We start from the raw sequence: 12,745 nt of genomic DNA on the forward strand, positions 1-12,745 counted from the left end.
CTCAAGGATATAGAAACCGAAACCGATTCATGATGAAGAACCACATACAAGCTTTGGAGACAGACCTGGCCCTGCCAGATGTTTCTTAACTCCTCTGCACTTTAGTTTCATTATCAGTTGAAGATATATAACATGACCCATTGCACAGTGTTACTATGGGGATGAAACAAGATAATGTACACAAAGTACCTGTAGTATATGCAGTAAGTGCTCTTCTCCCCTCTTGTCTTTATTCAATTAGACCACCCCTCTGATTTTTCTGCCAAGCCTGTACATCTCTCCAATCCAGTATTCTTCAGTTTACTTTGATGTGACACACAGAATTTCATACGTTTTTACATCATAACCGTATCACAGGCCTGTGTGGTTGAAAAAATTTTTTTCACCGAATACTGCTATGTGTGATGCCTGTGTGAGTTTGCTAGGGCTGCCATAACAAGGAACCGCAGTCTGAGTGGCTGAAACAACAGAACTTTATTTCCCACAGTTCTGAAGTCTGGACTGAGCTCGAGGTATCAGTAGTGTTGATTTCTTCTGAGGCTTCTCTCCTTGGCTTGCAGGTGGCCGTCTTTTCCCTTTGTCCTCACACGGTCTCTCCTCTGTGCAGGTCCTAGTCTCCTCCTCTTATGAGGACCCTAGTCATGCTGGATTAGGATCATATCCTAGGACCTCATTTCAACTTAATTACGTCCTCAAGAGCCCTGTCTCCACATACAGTCCCATTCTGAGGTTGTACTGGGAGTTAGGACATTGACGTGTGAAGAGGGGGGAGGGCACGTTTCAGTCCATAACAATGAATGTGTTTGATATTTTTTTCTTTTCTTTCATTAAAGAAGATGCTGGGCACAACCAACTGAGTTGAATTTTGTGATCCACTTAATTGATTACGGACCACAGATTAAAAGGCACTCCTGTGGTGGGCTGTGTTGGTTTACCAGGTTAGTGTGAAGTGAAGTTGGCACTAGCATTGGGACTTGCCTTTAAATTGCAGAGACACCCCCAGAAGCTCAAAACACAAAAGGGAGAGTAAGATCAGAGCAGGCAGCCTTCTGCAAACATTTAGCAGTTACCTTAGCTCAGGGGTCGGCACACTTTTTCTGTAAATGGCCAGACAGTAAGTGTTTTTGGCTTTGTGGGCCCTGTGGTCTCGGTTGAGACAACTCTGCTTTTGTATCATGGCAGCAGCCAGAGACAGTATAGAGACTGATGAACGTGGCTGTGATCCAGCACAACTTCATTTATAGACTCCAGAATCTGAATTTCTTAGAATTTTCATATGTCATAAGATATTCTTTAGATTTTTTTTTTCTTACAGTCATTTAAAAATGTAAAAACCATTCTCAGTTGCTGGGTGGGCAAAAGCAGTTGAATCTGACCCGCCTTTCTGGTAGGGGCTGCTAAAAGACCCTCAAGGAATTGGCCTGGATGCCTTTCCTCAGTTCAGGTAAATTCTTCACTGATTCTCATATTTGACTCTTCTGATTTATCTATATTTTCGAGTGGACAATCTCTGTGACCACTCAAAATAAAAAATTATTTTGAAAGCCAATGTTATTTTCTCGCCAGAGAGAGCTTTAACTGGGGATGTGGAAAAACCTCTTAAATGACCCATAAAATTGTCTTTGTCAGATGGTGAAGTTAAAAGTAGAGTTAGCATCAGAAAGTCTGCACAGAAACAACAGAGTTTAATCTAACCTGTCTCCTTTGGGAAGCTAATTTTTCCAGGAAATAGAATTGCCATTCTTTGACTGTCTTAGCCCCGAGTGTCCGCCTGGTGCCTGGAAGAACCCCACATCTCCATAGCCCCCTCATATACAGATCCTCTCCCAACTCAGAATGCAGGCCACGGTGAGGCAGTCTCTCACTTCCTGTGAAGGCTACCCACAGTCCAGGATGCCGTGTCAGTGGCCACGTAACTCTGCCTCCCAGAGGGCCCGAGAGACCAGAGCCATCTGAGAAAGCTGGAGTCTGGCCATATGGTTTCTGCATCCCATGGGGTTTGTTTCAGTGGTAGCCGGAGCAGTTGTGCAGAGCTCATGTCCAGTGATGATGGGTCGCCCCTGCACAGACTGACCAGAAGGTGGAGGTCAGGCTGCCCTCAAGACTGGGGGACAGAATCTCCTCTCCATTCGTGCGATGCTGGCTACTCTGAGGAAGGTCAGGACTCTGTCCTGTAACCATGTTTTCCACAGTGGGAATCTGCAGAGCCCGGAAATGGACAAAGGCAGGAGTGGTGTCCTGGGAGTAATTTTCAGTATTTCAGACTGTCGGGTGAAAACGACACATTTATCCACAGCAGGGCTGCAGAGACAAGCTGAACTGCTGTTGCTCTGTAGTGAGGACCGAGCTGATTTCTCGGGGTGACTCTGAAGGGGGAGTGTGGAGCACCTACTGTGTGCCACATAGAGAAACCACCTTTATCCCAAGGCTTTCCCATCAGAGATGCTGCAGACTATAAACCGAGGCCCCAGGAGGTTTTTAAAATTGATGTGAAAAAATTGGGCTTGAATATCCAAATTTTCACTTTAAAAAGTCAGTCAGATAAAATTAAAATGATTTGTGTTGCTTTATTTTGAAACTGTTCATTTTGTGCCATTCTAACGTGTAATAATAAAATAGCTTTGACATGACAGTCATCTTGAGTGAATTTAAAAAACCCAGTGAAATGAAATGGCACTTTTAGGCTTTTAGCAAAGCAAATTTTTGAATTATCTTGCTGAAATTAAATTGCTGTGCTCTCTTGCTTTCAGTACTTTTAAGAGCTCTGTTTTGTCTCTGGTTTCACTGCATTAACAACTGAGAGTTTTTTTTAATTGAAGGATAACATTTGTATAGAAAAGTATACAAATTGCCAAGTGTACTGATAATGAATTTTCACAAAGTGAACACTCCTCTGTAACCAGGAACCAGATGGAGAAGGAACGTCACCCAAAGTCGAAAGCCCCTTAGACCTCTCTCCTGTCCCTAAACACCCCTAGTCCCACCAAAGTGACTGATATGGCATGATTTCTAACATAGGTTGATTGTGTCTGTTTTGAGCTTTATATAAACAAAATGTTAGGGATGTATTCTGGTGTCTCTCCCAACATTACATTTGGAATAGTAATCCATATTGCCATGGGTTGTAGTTTGTTCATTCTCATTGCTGTGTAATATATTGTATACCTATACCAAAATTTATTTAACCTTTCTATTCTGCGTGGGCTTTTGGGCTGGTTCCAGTTTCGGGCTATTGCAGACAGTACTGCTAGGAACACTCTCATACACGTCAGTGGATGAGTATCGTTAATATCGCTGTAGGAGAGAGTCCTTGATGGTGAGATCCTGGACCATAGGATATAAGTATGTTCAGTTTTAATAGATACTGCCAGGTTTCCAAAGTGTCTTTATCAGTTTACACTCTCACCAGCACTGTATGAGAGTTCCAGTGGCCCCATGTCATCCCCAAGACCGTGTGGTTTTTGTCTGTCATCTTGGCCTATCTCGTAGGTGTGTATTGGCAAGGTGTTGTGGTCCTAACTTATTTTTGTTTGATGACTAAACTAGAGCATCTTCTTATATGTTTATTGGCCATTTGGATTTCCTTTTCTGTGAAATTTCTGAAGTATTTGCCCATTTTTATATTGGGTTATCTGCCTTTTCCTGAGGGATTTGTAGGAGTTCTTTGCTGGATATATGTATTGCAATAATCTTCTCCCCTATGTGGCCTACCTTTTGATCCTTTTGATGTCTTTTGATAAAGACATTCTTAATGGTGTCCAAATTATATTTTTCCTTCATGGTTAACACTTTCTTGTGTTCTATTTTTTAAAAATCTTTACCTATCACAAGGTTAAAAGGTATTCTTTGTTTTCTTCTAAGAATTTTATTTTACCTTTCACGTTTATTTCCTCCATCCACCTGAAATTGTGTTTTACATGTAGGGTAGAGATTAAGATGCATTTTTTTCATATGGATACCCAGTGTGTTCATTCCCTAGAGCTGCTGTCACACAGTTCCACAAACTGGGTGGCTTAAAACAACAGAAATTTATCCTCTCATAATTCTGGAGGCTAGAAGTCTGCAATCAAGATGTGGGCAAGGTCGTGTTCCCTCTGAAGGCTCCAGGGAAGAATCTTTTCTTGCCTTGTCCAGCTTCTGGTGGCGCGCAGTAATCCTTGGCTTGCAGCTGCATTGCTCCCATCTCTGCCTCCATTGTCACATGGATGACTTCCCCTTGTGTCTCTCTGTCTAAATCTCCTTCTTATAGGGCACCAGTCATATTGGATTCAGGGCCCACCCTAATCCACTATAAGCTCGTTGTAACTAATTACATCTTCAATGACCCTATTTCCAAATAAGGTCACATTCTGAGGTACTGGGGGTCAGGACTACAGTATATCCTTTGAGGGGACACAACCCACAACAGCCAGTGAACCCAGCACCATTTATTGAACTTGAGTGTCATCTTTGTTGTAAATTAGGTGACTATCTATCTAGGTCTATTTTTGGGCATTCTTTTTTTGTTCTGTTGGTTTTATTGCCTATGACGCAAATTCTACACTGCCTTAATTACTATTATTTTATGATGAACCTTGCATCTGATAGAGTAAGTCTTCTAGCTTTGTTGTTCTTCAAGATTATCTTGGTTTGTGGTACTTAGCATTTCCATACAAATTTTAGAATCTGCATGTCAATTTCTGCCAGAAAAAAAAACACCTGCTTTTTTTTAAAAAAAAAAAAAAAGGCATTGCATTGAAGAATTTGGGGCAAGCTAACAACTTTAAAATATTGAGGCTTTCAGTCCATGTGCATGGCAAAATACTCTTATTTAGGTCTTTAATTTCTCTCAATAATGTTTTTTTAAAATAATTTTCAGTGTTAAGATCTTTTACATCTTTTAATGGACCTATTCCTATAAAATAGGAATAAATATTGTTCCCAAAAAATGGATATTTCTTGATGGAGATTTGTTTTGATGAAATAAAAAGCAGAGGAAGAGAAGAAAAGCTTCTACTGAGTTTACTACTTCACATCATTAAGGATTTTCCCTCATTTGCCAAGCTTAGCAAAAGGCTAAGATTTAAGTCGAGGTCTCACTGGCTCCAAATAAGAGCTGGGTAAATAAATTAGTTATCTCTTCAAAAATGCCTTTTTTACAAGAGGCAAAATGATTGAAAATGTGGGGTCCTTGGATGTTGGTAAAACAGGTCCTCAGTAGAGGAAAGGTGGAGGTGTTGAGTCACCCATGTTACCACATGGAGAACCTGAAGACAGGCTGGCAGAGATGTTGAGAACAAGTTGCAGATACTGGGTGGGGGTAGGGGGTCTAGGTCTGGGGTTTTTGATGTTCTTAGGACATTAGGGTTCCCCAGAAATGTCAAGTGAGCCAGAAGGACGGCAGAGGTAGTGAACCAGAGCTGTTCTATTCCACTTTTATCTAATGTATTGGAGTATAGCGGAAGCATTGGAAATACACATGCACTTGTGTCTGGGTGTGAATACACAAGGTTCCTGTACTAAAGAAAAATAGCTTAAAGCCTACTAGACCAGGTATTCTTTAACATTCCATTCAGCCCCAGGATTGTGGGAGTTTAATATCATAGCCAGCCTGCATTCCAGGGGCTCTGCACACATCATTGTTAACCCTGATCTTGGCAGCATTGCAATACTGTATGTGTATCACGGGCCTCCCAGGAGCCACTGCAGAATGTCTACTTGGAGGGCCTTGAGAGTGGTAATCAGGTTGCAAGTGAGCTCGGGGACTTGTCCAGCAGCTGCACATGCATCATAGCAAAACACCATTTCCGTTCAGACTGTGGATTACAGATTGCTCGAAATAGCTTCATTTATAAGGGAAATCAGAATTAATTCAAGTATACTACAAACAAGAGTCTCTGCTTTATTTTTACCTGATACCTAAGTGATGTGGTCACCTTACAGAAACTCATGCCAGACAGAAAGATAAACATGATTATTATAGATATATACTTCATTCCCCTAAGCCTTATAGAAGCAGAATTTTTTTTCCTCCTGATAGTCAACTAATTATTCCAGTGGCACTTACTTCATTTATTTCTTTCCCAAATAAACCCTCAGCCTAGAGATTTAAACATAACAATCATCATCATAACTAATAATATTTATGTATCTTATATATGCATAAATATTATATTTATATATTATATATGCTACATAATAAATAATTATTACTATGTGACAGAGAAAGAGAATAAATATGTCACTACTTTCTTACTGCTCGGGGTTGATGGAGATTTCGGGGAGCCCTAAAGCCCTGCCCTGTCCAACCCCTCCCACCACCCCTTTGTGTGACTCCACCCAATTTGTGCCAATGGGCCCAAAAAATATACCTCAGAGCCGCCTCTGGGGCAGCTGAGGATAAGCTCTTTTGCTTGTCTGAGGGTGCCTTGCTCCACCGTGAGCCTGAGCCCCCTGGTCCTAGCAATGGCTGGTGGGACAGGAGCAGCGGCCCTTTGTAGTCCAACCTTCCTGCCCTCATCCTGTGTGCAGTAACTCCCTCGTGCGGCGGGGTACCCTCCAGGCTCATCTCTTAGTCTCCTTATTGCTCTTCCTCCCCTTTCCTTCTGCCCCAGCAAGTAATAAAACAACAACCATAGCCTTGCTCAAGTCTCCCCAGATTGCAGCGGTGAAGCTAGAAGAACTAGGGCCCCTGCAGGCAGAGAAAGCAGATAGGTCAGTGATTCCTTCTCAGCGCACCCCTCTCCCTCCCGCCCCGAAGACCAGGAATGAAGGCCACAGGCAGTCCTAACGCAGGCCCAGTTTCCTAGGGAACTCCGTGTTTTCTGCTTCCCATCCCCTTCCCTTGCAACTGGCTTTGTTTGTGCACTTGCCTGTTTAATGTATTATCCCGCCGTTTCCCGCCATTTGGTACTTTAGTTTTTCAGACAATTGACTTTGGACTTGCAGAGAACACTGCAGCCTGCCCGGTGGCACAGGACAGCCGTAGCCGCAGGAGAGCTGGGAGGGGAGGGGAAGCCACCCTCCCTGGCTCCTCATCTTTGTTTTTGAAAATAGGACAGCAGGGCCGTTCCTTCACAGGCAGGCTCTACAAGTGTGCCGGCCTTCTCATCAGCCTGCACCCGCTAGAGGAGGACGTGAATCCCCATTACAAAACTTCGGTAATTTGGTCACCAAGGTGAACACAAAAGGATAAAGCCGTCTGAATGCACCAGCATGACTAGGTGAGCCTCTGTGCTAGGCAGGTGGCCAGGCAAGGGGTCAATGGTTCAAAGAGAAATTTAGAGTAAGTTCCTGGCCTCAAGAAGCTGTTTCTTTCCTTTGAAGCAGGTGGTATGGTAAGTTCTCCAGTAGAGGTATAAACAGAGATGAATTCCAGTGGAGGAAATTGGGCAGGAACTTTGGGGAGGGATTTGTACAGAGTTGGACTTTAGGTGGAGTCACCATTCTTGCAGGTGGAGAAAAGGGCGTGTAAGAGGGAAGAAACAGGGCAGGTGCTTGGTAAGCCTGGGCGTGAGGGAGGAAGAAGAAATGGAAGATAAGGCCGAGGTGGGTTGGGAATGATGGTGGGTGGCTTTGAGTACAAAGCTGAGGAGTGTGAGTTTGTGTAAGTCATTGGTTTTTCTAGCAGTGTCACCACCCTGAGATTCCTAGGGGGTGGCTTAGAGGCACTACAGGGCAAAGGTCCAGAGCAGCTCCTTTCCCCTCCATTTTAAGAGCGTTCCCACTAGTATACCATTCACTTATCTAATTGATCAGTCTCAGGTACTCTCACTTGAGCGCCTCCTACACACCTAGCTCTGTGCTAGGTTCTACTGAAAAACCATGGAAGGTTTTGAACCAGTCAGTGACATGGTACCAAGAGCCCCTGAGTTATAATATTGTCTCTGCCACCCACGAATCATAAATCCTTACGCACATACCTGGCCATGCCAGACCAGTTTCTCCCCTGTGAAGTGCAGGGTTGGGCTGGTAAGTCGCTCGTAGCTGAGACATTCTAGGACCAACATGATCAGTGCTGTAATCCAGAGCTTTCCTGTGTGTCAACAGAGTGGGAAAAGGAGAGACCAGAGGCAGAGGAGCCAGTTAGATGGTGACATCAGGAACTTCTGTGAGGCATCTTAAGAGTCTGAGTGAGGCCTTTCAGTTATTCATTCAACAAATGGAATACTCAGTGCCAGCCACTGTGCTGAGCATTGGGAATATGGCAGCAACCTAAACAAAGTCCCTGCCCTCAAGGCGTTTTCTGTCTAGAGGGAAGCAGTGGGACTGGGAACAAGGGTGATAGATCAAGAGATGTAGTCTGAAGCTCATGACAAGGGCTGACAGTTGGAACTGTGGATGTATATGAGGTACCCAGGAAGAGACGGTCAAAAGATTTGGAGGGAGAGAGAGACCTGAGGTGATGGAACCCAAGGAACATTCTGTGGAAAACCAACTAGTGTTCACTCCATGATAGAAAACACTTTCTTCATCAAACCAATGCAACAAACCTATTCCCTAGAATATCCTGTTATGGCTGAGAAGCTGTGGAACCCTAAAGAAATAATGTCTATTTATTTTTGTTTTCTTTTGTTTTTTGTTTGTTGGGGTTTTGGGGGGTAATTATTTATACATATAGTTTATTTATTTATTTGTGGTGGTACTGGGGATTGAATCCAGGACTTCATGCATACCATAACCTTCAATGAGCTGTAACCCCCACCCCCACCAATAATGTCCATTTACACACCCAGTTCTCCTTGACCACGTCACTCCTGTATATGAAGCAAAATTACACCAAAGCCATATATGGTTTTGTATCATAGTAGGTCTATTTAATTTCCTCAGGAGGGTCTTTAAAAAGTACCAATGGTATGGGAAAATGGTATGGGCTGCTGCCTAAGCTGCTAGCCCCTCAAATCTTTTCCTAGACCAGCTGTCTCTCTCCCATTCATTTATTCATATTCTCTCTTTTTCCCTTTTCCTCAAGTTACTGGAGTGGATCCAGAAGCAGATTCTGAGAGCCTCAAGCCTTTTTCTTATTTACCCATCAGTAATTACATATCACAGGTTGTTTTCCCTGTTAGAGTCTGAGACTGAGCAATTAGTCCCCCATGGTCTTTGCAGGAAATGACATCCATGTGACTTCTGTGGAAGGCAACCATTGACCACTCTGGTTAAAAGAATTTGGAAAGCATTCAGCACTTCCTCTGGTTGATCATTTAGACTCACTGATTTAGAAAGCTTTTGGAAATGTGCAAAATGAATAATGGTTTTCAGAACCGGAAGTACTACTGGATCAGTACCCGGAACAAAAGAGGCCTCTGCACTCTTGCTCTGGTGTTTTGATGCACTGTGTGGCTAAGCATTGTGCCTTGGCATTCTGTTCCTTTTATAATGATTTATGGGGGCTGATTAGTCAGCATGCTTTCTAGCTGCAGATAACTGACAGCCCAACTGAAGGAGGACTGAACAATAAGAAATCTATTAGAAGTCCAGTGGTCAGCAGACTTCAGGGTTGACCAGATGCAGTCACCCCCATTCTGCTTCCTTGTGCTTTTTCTGTCTTTGCTGCCTTCTGTGGGCCAGCTTTGTCCTTCACTTGGAGCAAGATAGCTTGGAAGTCCTTGGCATCTCATCCCACACAGCATTCAGAAGGGGGGAATTTCTCCCAGAAGAATGAGAAGCTCCCAGCAATACGTTCATCTCATTGACCGATAGGGTCACATGCCTATTCTTGAACCAATCACAGGCAAGGGGAGTGGATTTCCCTTAGATCAGTGCATCTCAAACTTCAGTGTGTGCACAGATCACCTGGGGATCCCGTAAAATAGCCTCTGGTTCAGTAGGTTTGGGGTGAGGCCTCAGAGCTGACATTTCTCAGAAACTCCCAAGTGGCACTGATGTTGCCACTGGGCACACTGCAAAGCCTTAGACCATTCAGGCCCCACCCTCCAGCTGGGGGTGCTGTCGCCTGCCTGTGAGGCACTGTGGCTGAAGAAACAAGGGGGACCTATTAGGAAGAAGGAAGAAGGAATGGCCCCACACAGACGAGAACTATATTAGAGATGCTTGTGTCCAGTGCATAATGAGAATGTTGCCTTTAAACCAGGAGCCACACAGAGTCTATGATATGTATTAGAAGCAAAAAGTACATGCAGTGCCAGTGTCATTGAGTGGGAGCACCTGTAAGCATCTTATTATTTATTCATGAGGATGTATACATTGCAGTTCTTGAAACAAAAGTTTAAATAGTCACACTACCCTCTTCATTATCATTCAGCTATTTTTATGTAATACCATGTATCTAGTGTTCTTAAAGGAACAGATTCAAATGAAATGGATATGAGTGTCCTTAAGTATAAAAAAAAAAGTATGCCAAGTCCAGCCTTTGTTCTCTGAGTGGCTATCTCATCACTCTTAGTTACTGGGAGGGAGGAGGGGTACACCCCTACTCGTCCTAAGAGTCACTTGACATGATGTTGGGCATGAAAAGTGCTGCCTGCCAGTGGTGAATTTCTGCCAAAGTAAATGGTCACAGTGCCCTTATGCATGGTTTTCAGTGGAGAAAATCATTATGCTCTCTTCATTTGAAAAGGAAGAACTATTCTGTTATTTTTGTGTGTGTTTTTCTTGGGAAAAGACACTGAGTCCTGAGCTGCAGCTATTTTGGAAAAAAAAAGGCTGATAAGACCAAAGGACCAGCGTCCATCCTGAGGCTGCTCCGTCACGCACTCAGTGGGGCCCAGAGTGGAATATGCAGCCAGGTGTTGAGTAAACCATCCCAGGATGGTCCCTTTGGTGGGGTTGCCATCTCTGACCTCATGTGCAAAGACATCACTGAGGAGGGGAGATGAAATGTCACTGCTCCATCTACTTGACCTCCTGCTCTTGGATCCACAGCCACACATCTGTGAGACCTGGGGGAAAGCAGAGCAACTCTTACTAGGTGGCCTCACCTGCATGGGTCACAGAGCGCCTGTCCCTAGGGAACCACTGGCTGTTCCCTGGCTGCGCAAAGGCCCCAACAGTTTGAGGGATTCTCAGCTCCTCTGCACTAGCTGGGAAAGCTTCTAGACTCGAAACTCCACCAAGGCAGGAGTTGTGCTCCTGTCACACTGGTGCCCTCCATGTGGATGGACTGGTTGAACAGCCAGTCTGTTCCCAGGAGATGTGTCAGTGGTGCTGACCAAGGAGAATTGAAAGAAGGGAACATTTTGTTGCCTGACTTCAGTAATGTATGATCTAAATATACAGTGCTTGGCTGTCCCATCTACGTATTTAGGAGCTCATGGGCTGCCAAAGAGAGATGAAATGATACTACTACTAGCTGAGCCCGTGTAGGACTAGCAAGACTGCACTATTATTCATCGGCTGGTTCAGGCAGTGCTGACTGAGTGCTGACACACCCGCTGTGTGTGCTATGCAGCCATGAGAGGAATAAACAAATGGGGAAAAAAATAGATCCTCCACTTACAACTTTAAAGATTTAACAACTTAAAAAATAGGATACTCTAAGTGCATTGAAAGTATCTATAGTAAATGAAATATAATTTTTAAGAAGAGAAAAACAAAGAAGGGTAAGATAATATAATACCAAATTGGGAACGTCAGGGTTGAAAGGGCTCAAGAAAAGAATGAGAAACATGGGGACTTGTGACCTGGGGGTCCATCATTGGAATTTGGAGGGGGCGATCTGTGAACGTGGATAGGGAAAAAAATAATCTATTTTCACTAATCCTTAACTGCAACCTAATATTTCTATTATGGAAGTAATATTAGCCATTTGTCACCAGTAGAAATTTTGGATAATTTCACAGTACGTTAGTTACAGGTATCCTGAAATATCATTTATGCCCAACAGTACTTCAAAATTATGTAGTTATTAGGCTTTTGCGAGAATGTATCTAAATATTGAAAGAAGCCCATCATAATTTTGTTCTGTATTTTGCTACCTGAATATCAGTATACTTCGTTTGAATCCTAAGCATTTCATGTGTTAATTTCAAGCACTTAAAAGCATTATTTTGAGAAATGTGTCTCTAGACTGTTTTGGCACAGAAAAGGTAAAATCCCACCCTTAGAAAATGGCAAGACGTCCTACCGGTGCTTATGGGACAGGAGACACTCAGAGAAGGGTCTGGTATGCCTGAAGGTTGAGGCAGGACAGGTAGCTGTGTGCTGCAGCATCTGATGGGAAGATGTGGAGACAGAGCTGCAGTGCGCGGGAGTCCCGGACTGACGTAATTTCACAGGTGAACTTGTACAGGTGATGGGAAGCAGTAGAGGTGTTTCCGCTGAGGCAGTAAGTTGTGTTAGGAAGGATGCTTTGCAGAGCCACGAGCGTGGGATTGAAAAGGAAGAAACTGGAGACCGGGAGATGGGTTTCTGCAGAGGGTGATGCTGACTAGATAGAGTGTGGTGACGAGAATGGAGAGAAGGCAGTGAGTTCCAGGGCGGCCGTGGGACTAGAAGGGCAGGTTGGGCCAGGGTTTCCAGCAGATGTGAGCAATCCTGGCTTAGGCTGCAGGGCTGCGTAACTAGGAGAATGATGATAGCTCCTCACCCTCCCCGAGGGCTTCCCGCGGGCCAGATGCTGTTCTAAGCCTTTCCATGTCATTTATATGTCACTAAATTTATATCATTTAATGCTCATAACAACCCTGTGAGGTTGGTACGATAATCCCTATTTTTCAGATAATAAAGTGTTAAAAAGAAAGGCAAGGGTCTCACAGCCAGCAGGGGAGAAGGAAGTGTGTTACTGAAAGAAATAGGGAAGAGGAAT

At 43.8% G+C, this 12,745-nt stretch overlaps 1 protein-coding gene across 5 annotated transcripts in view; it reads left to right on the forward strand.

Annotated features, from left to right (window-relative positions):
• The window catches only part of FYN (FYN proto-oncogene, Src family tyrosine kinase), a 198,558-nt gene that overhangs the window by 76,116 nt on the left and 109,697 nt on the right, over positions 1–12,745 (forward strand). The gene's annotated exons all lie outside the window — the stretch shown is intronic.

This window comes from Camelus dromedarius, chromosome 6 (genome assembly GCF_036321535.1).
Source record: "Camelus dromedarius isolate mCamDro1 chromosome 6, mCamDro1.pat, whole genome shotgun sequence".
Lineage (NCBI taxonomy): Eukaryota > Metazoa > Chordata > Mammalia > Artiodactyla > Camelidae > Camelus > Camelus dromedarius.